The sequence below is a fragment of the Coenobita brevimanus genome, chromosome 6 (assembly GCF_032717465.1).
Source record: "Coenobita brevimanus isolate Jiangsu-jjx chromosome 6, ASM3271746v2, whole genome shotgun sequence".
NCBI lineage: Eukaryota > Metazoa > Arthropoda > Malacostraca > Decapoda > Coenobitidae > Coenobita > Coenobita brevimanus.
The window spans coordinates 66,933,320-66,942,676 of record NC_136959.1 but is presented as its reverse complement, the minus strand read 5'-3'; the positions used below and the strand labels follow the sequence as shown (position 1 = coordinate 66,942,676).

Below are 9,357 nucleotides of genomic sequence, written 5' to 3'. Positions count from 1 at the left end.
TCTCCCCTCAGCTGAATCAAGCCGTCTAGTGATTGCAAGGAAAAAACAAAGTGGGGGGTCATTGTTGCTAAGGTGATAATAGTACCGTAGTTTCAACTGATGAATGCCTGTCAAAATAGCTTCTATATTAAGGCCCGTTAATGTACTGTTTGTACTTTTCTTACATTTTACGTGGGTGTTGTTATCGATGACTCAACAGCGTGTGACTTCTCTGCCCCCCTTCTCCCCTCCCCCCACCTTTCCTCCTCCCCTTCCTCTCACCTCTGTCGATCCTTCCATCCTGGCCGCCCACGCCTTCCTCTAGCTCTTCCACTCCCCAGCACCCATATTCCACCCCCCTCTCTCTGTATTTCACTTTTTCGTTTCCACGTCCCTTGCCTCTTGCTCTTCCTTTCTTCCCCCTTTTCACACAATATTTATTCGCATTTCCACCCCCTTTCTATTTCCTCCACTGGGCCGTACTCTCCTTGATTTAGCAGACCGTAACGCCTTTCTACAGTAACCTACTTATTTTGTCCGCCTCAATATGTATCAACAGCATGTTACAGATGTAAACCATAGGTTATAATTAAATCTATCTATCTATCTATCTATAGCCCGACGCCCTAATCCCGCAAAGGGTGGCCGCAGACAAAACGCCTCCAAGTCACTCTGTCACCCACCATTTGACTCCCCTCCCCCCAACTCACCCCCCCTCCCTCATATACCTCTCAACTCCATCCCTCCACCTCATCCTCGGTCTACCCCTCCCTCTCCCTCCCTCCACCTCACCTACATACACCCTCTTAGTCAGTCTTTCATTCTCCATCCTCTCCACATGTCCAAACCACCTCAGTGTATTTCTTCTAATCTTTTCAACCACATCCACATCTACCCCACAACGTTCCTTCACTTCTTCATTCGTCAACCTGTCCCTCCACGTCACTCCACATGCTCCTCTCAAGTAACTCATTTCCACTGCTCTCACTCTTGACTTGTTCCCCTCTTGCAAGGTCCACGCCTCGCTTCCATACGTCAGGGTAGGGATCACAATACCATCATGCAGTGACTTCTTAACTTCCATACTCACCTCCCTATTTCTCATCACTGCTTTCAGTGTGCCAACAACCTTCCTTCCCTGCTGTACCCTTTCACGTACTTCATCCCCCAAAGTTCCATCCTTACTCATCACACTACCCAAGTACTTGAATGCACTCACATTCTCCATATCCTCACCATCCAACCTCACTGCACACTCTGTGACTTCATTCCTCTCAAACACCATAACTTTACTTTTGTTTACATTAACTTTCAGCTTCCTCCTCCTACACACTGTCCCAAATTCATTCACCAGACCTTGCAACTCCCATTCATCTTCACTCAACAATACTGTATCATCAGCAAATAGCAACACCGGAAGCTTCCAAATCTCACCCTCATTCATTAGGGCCACCCCCACATCCACTGCCCTACCTTGTACCTCCTTTACAACCCCATCCATATATATATTAAACAGCCATGGAGACATTACACACCCCTGTTTCAGTCCCACATTGAGATCAAAGAACTCACTCAGCTCACCATCCACTCGCACCGTAGCCCTAGCTCCCTCGTACATACTCTTCACAGCACTCAACAATTTCCCCTCCACTCCATATATTCTTAATACCTTCCACATACCTTTCCTATCTATTCTGTCATAAGCTTTCTCCAGGTCCATGAAGGCAGCATACACTTTCCTTCCCTTCTCTAGATACTTCTCCACTAAACATCTTAGAACAAATATCTGATCTACACACCCTTTTCCCTTCCTAAATCCCCCTTGTTCTTCTCCAACTAGCTCCTCTGTCATATGCCTAACCCTATCAATGAGTATTCTACCATATATTTTACCAGTCACACTAAGAAGGCAAATACCCCTATGGTTACCACATACTTCTCTCTCCCCTTTTCCTTTGTACAGTGGAACAATTATACCTGATTTCCAGTCCTCTGGAACCCTTCCCTCTTCCCAAGCCAATCTACACAACTTCCATATCCACTCCACAACAATCTCACCCCCATACCTAAGCATTTCACCACACACTCCATCAATTCCTGGGGCCTTTCCCAGCTTAATCTTCTTCATCGCTTCCACTACTTCCGACCTACTGATCTCTTCCTCCCTCCTCTCATCTCTTCTTCTCCCAGCCATTCCCCAACCACTTATACTCACACTGCTCTCACTCTCTACATTCAACAAATCCTCAAAGTGCTCCTTCCATCTCCTCAATTTCTCTCTATTCTCCACCAACAATCTATTATTCCTATCTTTCACTCCCCTACTATTTCCCCTTTCACACTGCCTTACTTTCTTTACCTCCTTCCAAAACAATTTCTTACTCTCCCTCCATTTCACACTCAGATTCCTCCCAAACTCTTCATCCACCTTCTTCTTACTCTTCACCAGTCTCTTAACCTCCCTTCTCCTGCTCACATATACCTCTCTTTTCTCTCTCTCATCTTCTCCCCTACCTCTACTCGCCAACCATTCACCATATGCCTTCTTCTTTTGTTCCACAGCTCGTTTCACCTCATCATTCCACCATGCTGTCCCTTGCACACCCTTGCATCTCCTCCTCACTCCACAAACCGCCTCACACGCTGCGCTTATCTCTTCCGTGACTACCTTACATACGTCTTCCACCCCTTCCATCTGCTCTAGCTCATACCTTCCCAATCTTTCTTCCACTATGCTCTTATACTCCGTCCTCTTCTCACTATCTTGCAATTTCTCCACTCTTCTCACAGGAGCTGCTTCCTCCTGTCTTCCCCTTCGCCTCCTCAACCACTTTCTTTGCAGCTCTACCTTGGCCATCACTAAGTGATGGTCCGAGACTCCATTCCCCCACCCTCTCCACACCCTTGCATCCAACACTGAAGCATTATGCTAAATAATTAGCTTGGGAAGCGGTGTTACGAATTAAGTCTCCCGTCACTTAGCCAAATTCTAAAATGTCTTCATAGCTACGAGTATTTCCTAGCTATAATTTTGTCGTATTTTCCCCAAAACAATTCTCTCTAGAGAGGTACTGAAGAGCTTGGCAGTTGTATGAAATATGAAAGCATAGCTCGGAAGTGTTGGGCACCACTACGAATTATAATGTACGTGAAAAGTTTTCGTATCACCTTAGAAATTTATTTGCGCATTACACCTCAGTATCATATTGTATGCTACCGATGCAAAGAGTGTCGATATTAAGGAGAAAAATATAACACTACACTATTAACGTGTAATATACAAAGCAAATCTCTGGAGGATACTACAAAGCCTGGCACCTTGAATATGGCATAAACAAACAACCCGGGCTCAAGACCTCGGAACTTAGGCTTAGTCCACGTGTCTTTTCACCACATTTCCACCAATAGTGAGCAAGCTTGCGACCCTCCCCGAATATGTTAAGTTGGCCAAGACAATTGGGGCTAGATTTACTAATGTTAAATCGCATGCAGATGCGTACAATTTACACGAATATTATACTTTATACAGGCAACTTTATACACAGGAGCAACGGGGAAACAGTTCGCTAGCGTGACCGACCCGATAAATTAAGCTTTGTAACACCTCTTGCCTAGCTACCGTATTTTGCGTACTTCAGCTTTACGTTTTCACCACAACATCATCTTTAACGTTTTATTCTTGATGACTCCAGACGATTATAATTGGTGTCCGGGAGACTTCCCACTGGAGGTGTTAAATACGGCCTTATTAACCCCTTCTATGCAAAGGGCTTTGCTAAACCGAATATCGCCTGAAAAGCAGTTCAGAATATAAACTGAACCGTACTGAAGGGGTAAACATTCCATTTTTTTTTTTCATTAACCCCTTTAGCCTGATAGCATACTTTTATAATCTTGCCACTACTAAACGATATTATTACAACTCTCACAGGACCACCAGCTGTGAAGTGTTAACTAAGGTCGCAACTAACGGGTCTCCAGTTCGAAGTTTCTCCCAAACTCTATAAACTCGTCTGGAGACAGCAAAAATGAAGTACTAAATACGTCATCGTAGTAAAAGGCGATTTTAAACGTGCATAATAATGTGCCATAGGTCGATTTAAAGTGGTAAAGAAATGGTGCTATACTCATTTCACTTAAACTTGGTCTAAAATTGACATCATTCTATCTTCAGTGCTAAGCTGTAAGACATTAACACAACATGGCACTGATCTCGAAGCAGTGCTGTGGAAAAGATGAAGAACCGTGGCATTGTCTTCTACTATCAGGTTACGGGAGATAACCTGCAAAACGACGATTATCTCCGCCAAGTTAAGATGCAAGCAAGAACTATATAGTCTTACCTGACGAGAATGTGACGCATAGAAATGATAAAATTATTGAACTGAGTTACAGCAGCCTGAGTTAATATTGTCGACTTTTCAAGTCGGACCAACTCTAATATTATTATATTTACAGCTAATTCCAGACGACTTTATTTAACTGGGAATGAAACATAGGAGCAAGAGTTAATACGGCTACCATTAACCCATTCATGGTCAGAACTCTAGTATTCTACTCCAGCTAATGCCAGACGATAATTCAACTGACAGTGATTCAATAGAGCCTGAGAGTAAAACGTTTTTCTATGAGGTTTTCTTAAGCTGAATACAATCGTCTGGCGACAGCAACAGTTAAGAAAAAGTAATCGTGCTGTGAGGGTTAATGAGATTGTTTTTCTTGTTTTCCCCAGTCCTATGACGTTCTGTTTTTGTAATTTCACTCGTGTTACCACGAGACGATATTACTCAACGTAGGACTGTCCTGTCAGTGAAAGAGTTAATGAAGGCTATTTTTGACTCCTTCAGTTCGATAAGTCTCTCGAGAACTTAAAACTGTAGAGTAAGCTACATGTACTATAAACAGGATCTTAGAATTTAATCTGCGGGACCGCCACTCTCCGTTTTTCGTCCTTCCAGAAAAAAAAAAAAGTTGCAAATACAAGGGACATGGGAACATAGAATTCCTTCCTTGTCCTTCGGCAAACACGCAAAAAAAAAAAAAAAAGTTCATCCTAATTATAATTTCCCCGTGACATGTTTTTTTGCAAGCACAGTACAAGACAGGAATACACTACCATCTTCTTGCCCTTCCTGCAAAAAACAAACCAGTTACGAAAGGCAGTTGATCAAACTGTGTGTATCCGGGTCCTGATGTCTACCCTCTTCACATCCGTATTCTAGTGGGCTTAGGAGGATCTCTTGCACTCTTCCTTATTGATTGTCTTACCGATACTACACTTTACTACTCGCCCATTACTATCCTAATATAATATCGATACAACTGCGTAAGCAGCATTTGAGAATATTAACATGTGCAGCCTAGTGGTAAAGAAACGGCTTTAGAGACCTTCTTAACAGACGAGGATAGGCCTCAGTCGAGCTGCGTTATTCGTAAAAACTAGAATAATCTGGTTAAGCGACGTAGCAGGGTATTGCTTGCGCTCACCCACAGTAAATAATTTATTTTTCGTTTGGGAAAAAATCATTTTCCATTTCATGTCAGCTTTACTCCTCCGTGAAGTTGATGAAATTGTGCAATTCTGACTGGCGATTTCCACTGTAACACTAAAATTTTGACATGTAATACAGGTTTTCCTATAGTTTCTAGAAGGTTCCTGCGGCGTGCACAATACGTATTGAGCGGGCCAAAACGTTTGCAGCCCGAGTCAGTGGTGCCAGTTTAGCGCTAAGGACAAAGTCTGGAGAAATTAATACCTACTTAGTGCTACACTTTGTCGATTAATAGCTGCATTTTAGAAATTTTGTAAATAACAGCGATAGTTAAGAAAATAAAAATTACTTATTTGCTTGAGACATTTGTCTACCAAACAATAAAACGCCACATGATCTGGCAACCCCACCACCCTTCCCTCCCCTCCCCTCCTTATATCTGCTGAAACGTATACACGCGGTAGATTTGCCATGTTTTTTATTTGGACAATGATTTCCTTATAGCAGCTATTTTTTTTTTAGCGTATTTCAACATAATTTAGTGATAAACTGGCAAATCTAGCAGTCTTAGCAATTTTCTAGAGACATTTGAACATCTTAAAAAATACAACAATTAGGTTGGCTGCACTTACAAGCTGCGTTCGGCAACTCTACGCACCGGTACGTTTCATGCCTCCTCCCTTCCTTATCTCGTTACTTTTTTGTGCTTGCTTTCTCCTGACGATTAGTCTACTTAAGACATACTTGTCAAATATGCCTAGCATGCTAAAAAAAAAAAAAAAAAAAAAAAGTGGCATTTTGTATTTTCTACTAATAAAGGGGTCCCCCAAGGCATGGGCATAAACTTCGCAACTAAGAACCGATTGACGGAGGACAGTACGCTTGGCTATGTGCCCGCAGTGCCCAAAACCCACACACAGGAACTCTGGGCATTGATGGGTTAAGGTGAATAAAATCGTCGTAATAGGACGAAGGTCCATTGTTCGTCCCTCTCTCTCTCTCTCTCCCTCTCTCTCTCTCCCCCTTGAATGCAGTGGTTAGTGGGATGTCATTAATATATAATAATTGTATAGTTCTCCACAACTGATCAGCATCAATATACTTTTTTCCAACGACGTCAGTCAGAATTCATAATTATGCCTCGGAGAAACCATGTCAATCCGACAGCTGATTTTAGTTACGAACAAGAGCACTCAAAAAGCTCATACTTTCCTTAAGGCAACATAATAATTAGACTACATTTATATCAACTTCGAATCTATTCTGAGATTTTTATTGATATTATATATTTCAGTGTTATACGTAAACAGGAATTGGATTAATATAAGAAAAAAAAATTATGAAGAATGACATACCGTGACATATGCATTATTACTACCACTACAGGGTTTCATTCATCTAGGTAGTTTTTGAACGGGAGGAGTTTTAGACAGATTTGATTGAGCTCTTCACTACAATAGGTCAGTCCAAAGTTGAATAAAAATCGTCTAGTGGTAGCAACAATAAAAATACATAATCGGACTGAAGATGTGATGTTTTAGGACTGTATACTGCTTTTCCAGCTTTCATTATAATATTCATTACCACTAACACTCAGGCTCCTATGACTCAGCTCAATAAAATCGGCCGGCGCACGTTCACAGATACATAGATAGATGGATAAATAGATAGATAGGCAGATAGACAGATACATAGATAGATGGATAAATAGATAGATAGGCAGATAGACAGATACATAGATAGATGGATAAATAGATAGATAGGCAGATAGACAGAAACTGATATAGATACGTTAGAGTACAGGCTAACCTTTAAGTAAGTGATTATCACAACTTTCCACTAGAGCAGTCGTGGAATACAGTTCTTGCAAAAAAAAAAAAAAATTAAGCTTCACAAGTAGCAATTGATAAGCAGCTGTAATTTACAGTGGACGTAATAATAAACAAGTGCAGAAGTAGAAACTTAGTCGCAAAAGTCTACGAGAGAGAAGCGCGAAGGGAACCTCGTACTCGAAAAAAAGTTGAACGGCAGATGGGTAGGACCATGGAGGTAGGAAAGAGGTGAATCCGCCCCCAGGACCTGATTGTGAAGCCGCTGATCTGTCATCCAGACGCCTTCAATATTGTGGATACCCAAGTGACAGTCCACGCCTACCACCTTTGTTACTACCTCCAGGACACTCCTTGCCCATAATGATGATATTGTTTATTGATTACACATACTGATGTGGTAGATTTATTTCGTAAATAGCTAATATTTTAGCTATATTATGTTTTTCTGCATACTAAAACAATACAGAAACCAATTTAGCGACATTACAAGCATTATATAGGCTACCACCAATGCATTGCTGTTTCTTTGCTTACATATTTATATGCCACTAACCAGCACTAATTCATCGTATTTCTTTTAAAGCTTTCAAGAGCAGTGATTCTTGTTGTAAACTGTTTTCCTGCTTAGGAACACCTCACCTATAAATAGGTGTCAGCAACCGCGTTGATTAGCAATTGTAGGTGGTTATGAAAAGGGTCACATGCAGTCATCTAACTTTCCAAATTGAAAATATAGTTTTGTTCTCCACTTCAGATAAGACACGGATAACAGTAGCATGACAAGCATAGTTAAACAGTTTTGAGTATTGGTTTGACTCACCACTTAGCAAAACTGTTTCTCAGAATATCCTTTCACACAAAATGTATTTGGCAAATGTATCTTTTGATGGAAATGATTAATTTCCTTCGTTTTTTACGGCAATCAGTGCGTGGAAATCCTGTACATATTGGTATGTCATCTGGGTATACCTACCTCTATGGTATCCGCCATATTGGAGGCGTCTGGATGACAGATTGACAGATCAGTGGCTTCACCTCATTCCCCGGGATTAGCGAGCCATGCCGACTCCACCTCTTTCCTACTTCCATGGGTAGGACTGCTCCGAGGTGCTCCAGCATCTAAAAAGAAAAAAAAAAACATTACTGGGTTTCAATGTATGATGTTCTCTAAACTGTTGTTGAGAAGCGGGATTTCTCAGTTTATTAGCCTGCTATTTGTAAGCGTATTTATTTTACAAGTCGTACATTGACGGCCATGCCACGTTGAGTACACCGCTTCCCGTCCGATCAGCGAAGTTAAGCAAAGTTGGGTCTGGTTAAGTACTTGGATGGGTGACCGCATGGGAACACCATATGCTGTTGGCATCCCTACGTGTCAAGTGGGGTTGGTGGAGGATTAGTGCCCCTCCCTGTAAAACAATTAACTCTAAGGGCTTGACCACCCCGTTTGGGATACATGGCGTCTGGCAATGGATGGATGAACATTAATGTTTGTGCTATTTTTCTCTATAATATTTATGTGATTGTTAAATTATCTCAGTTTGTATGCTAAATAATTTACAGTGTTACTCAGTGTAAGAAAATTCTGGATATTTTGGATGTCTTCGAGTTGGCGACCTTCATCGCCTGCCCTGCAAAGGAACACCATGCGTGGTTGTTGCTGACACCTTACTTCGCCACGTCTTCCCCTGTTTTTGAATTCCCTAGGCCATACATTCCGACAACGCCACCGAATTCACCGGCAAAGTCTAGACAGAACTATAGCCACCCTGCTCGGCTATCAAATCTCCCACTCCTCCCCCTACTGGCCCCAGGGAAACGAAGTATGTAAAAGAAGCCATCGCACCCTCCTCAACCAGATACGGGCGCGAATACTAGAAGCGGGGAATGAAGACTGGCCAGCACACGTTAAAATAATACTGCGGGGCATGGACACCTGCCCGAGAGACGACGGGGTCACCCCACACTAACGAGTATTCGGGGAAGTTCCCCTCCTCCTACCCTTACGACACCACCTCCAGCCTCCCTCCCCACCCCCAACAACCGACCCCCTC

At 42.3% G+C, this 9,357-nt stretch overlaps 1 pseudogene; it reads left to right on the top strand.

The window, feature by feature from the left end:
- Positions 1-8,548: 8,548 nt before the first annotated feature.
- LOC145402851 (5S ribosomal RNA) lies at positions 8,549-8,668 on the top strand (annotated as a pseudogene).
- The last annotated feature ends 689 nt before the right edge of the window (positions 8,669-9,357 follow it).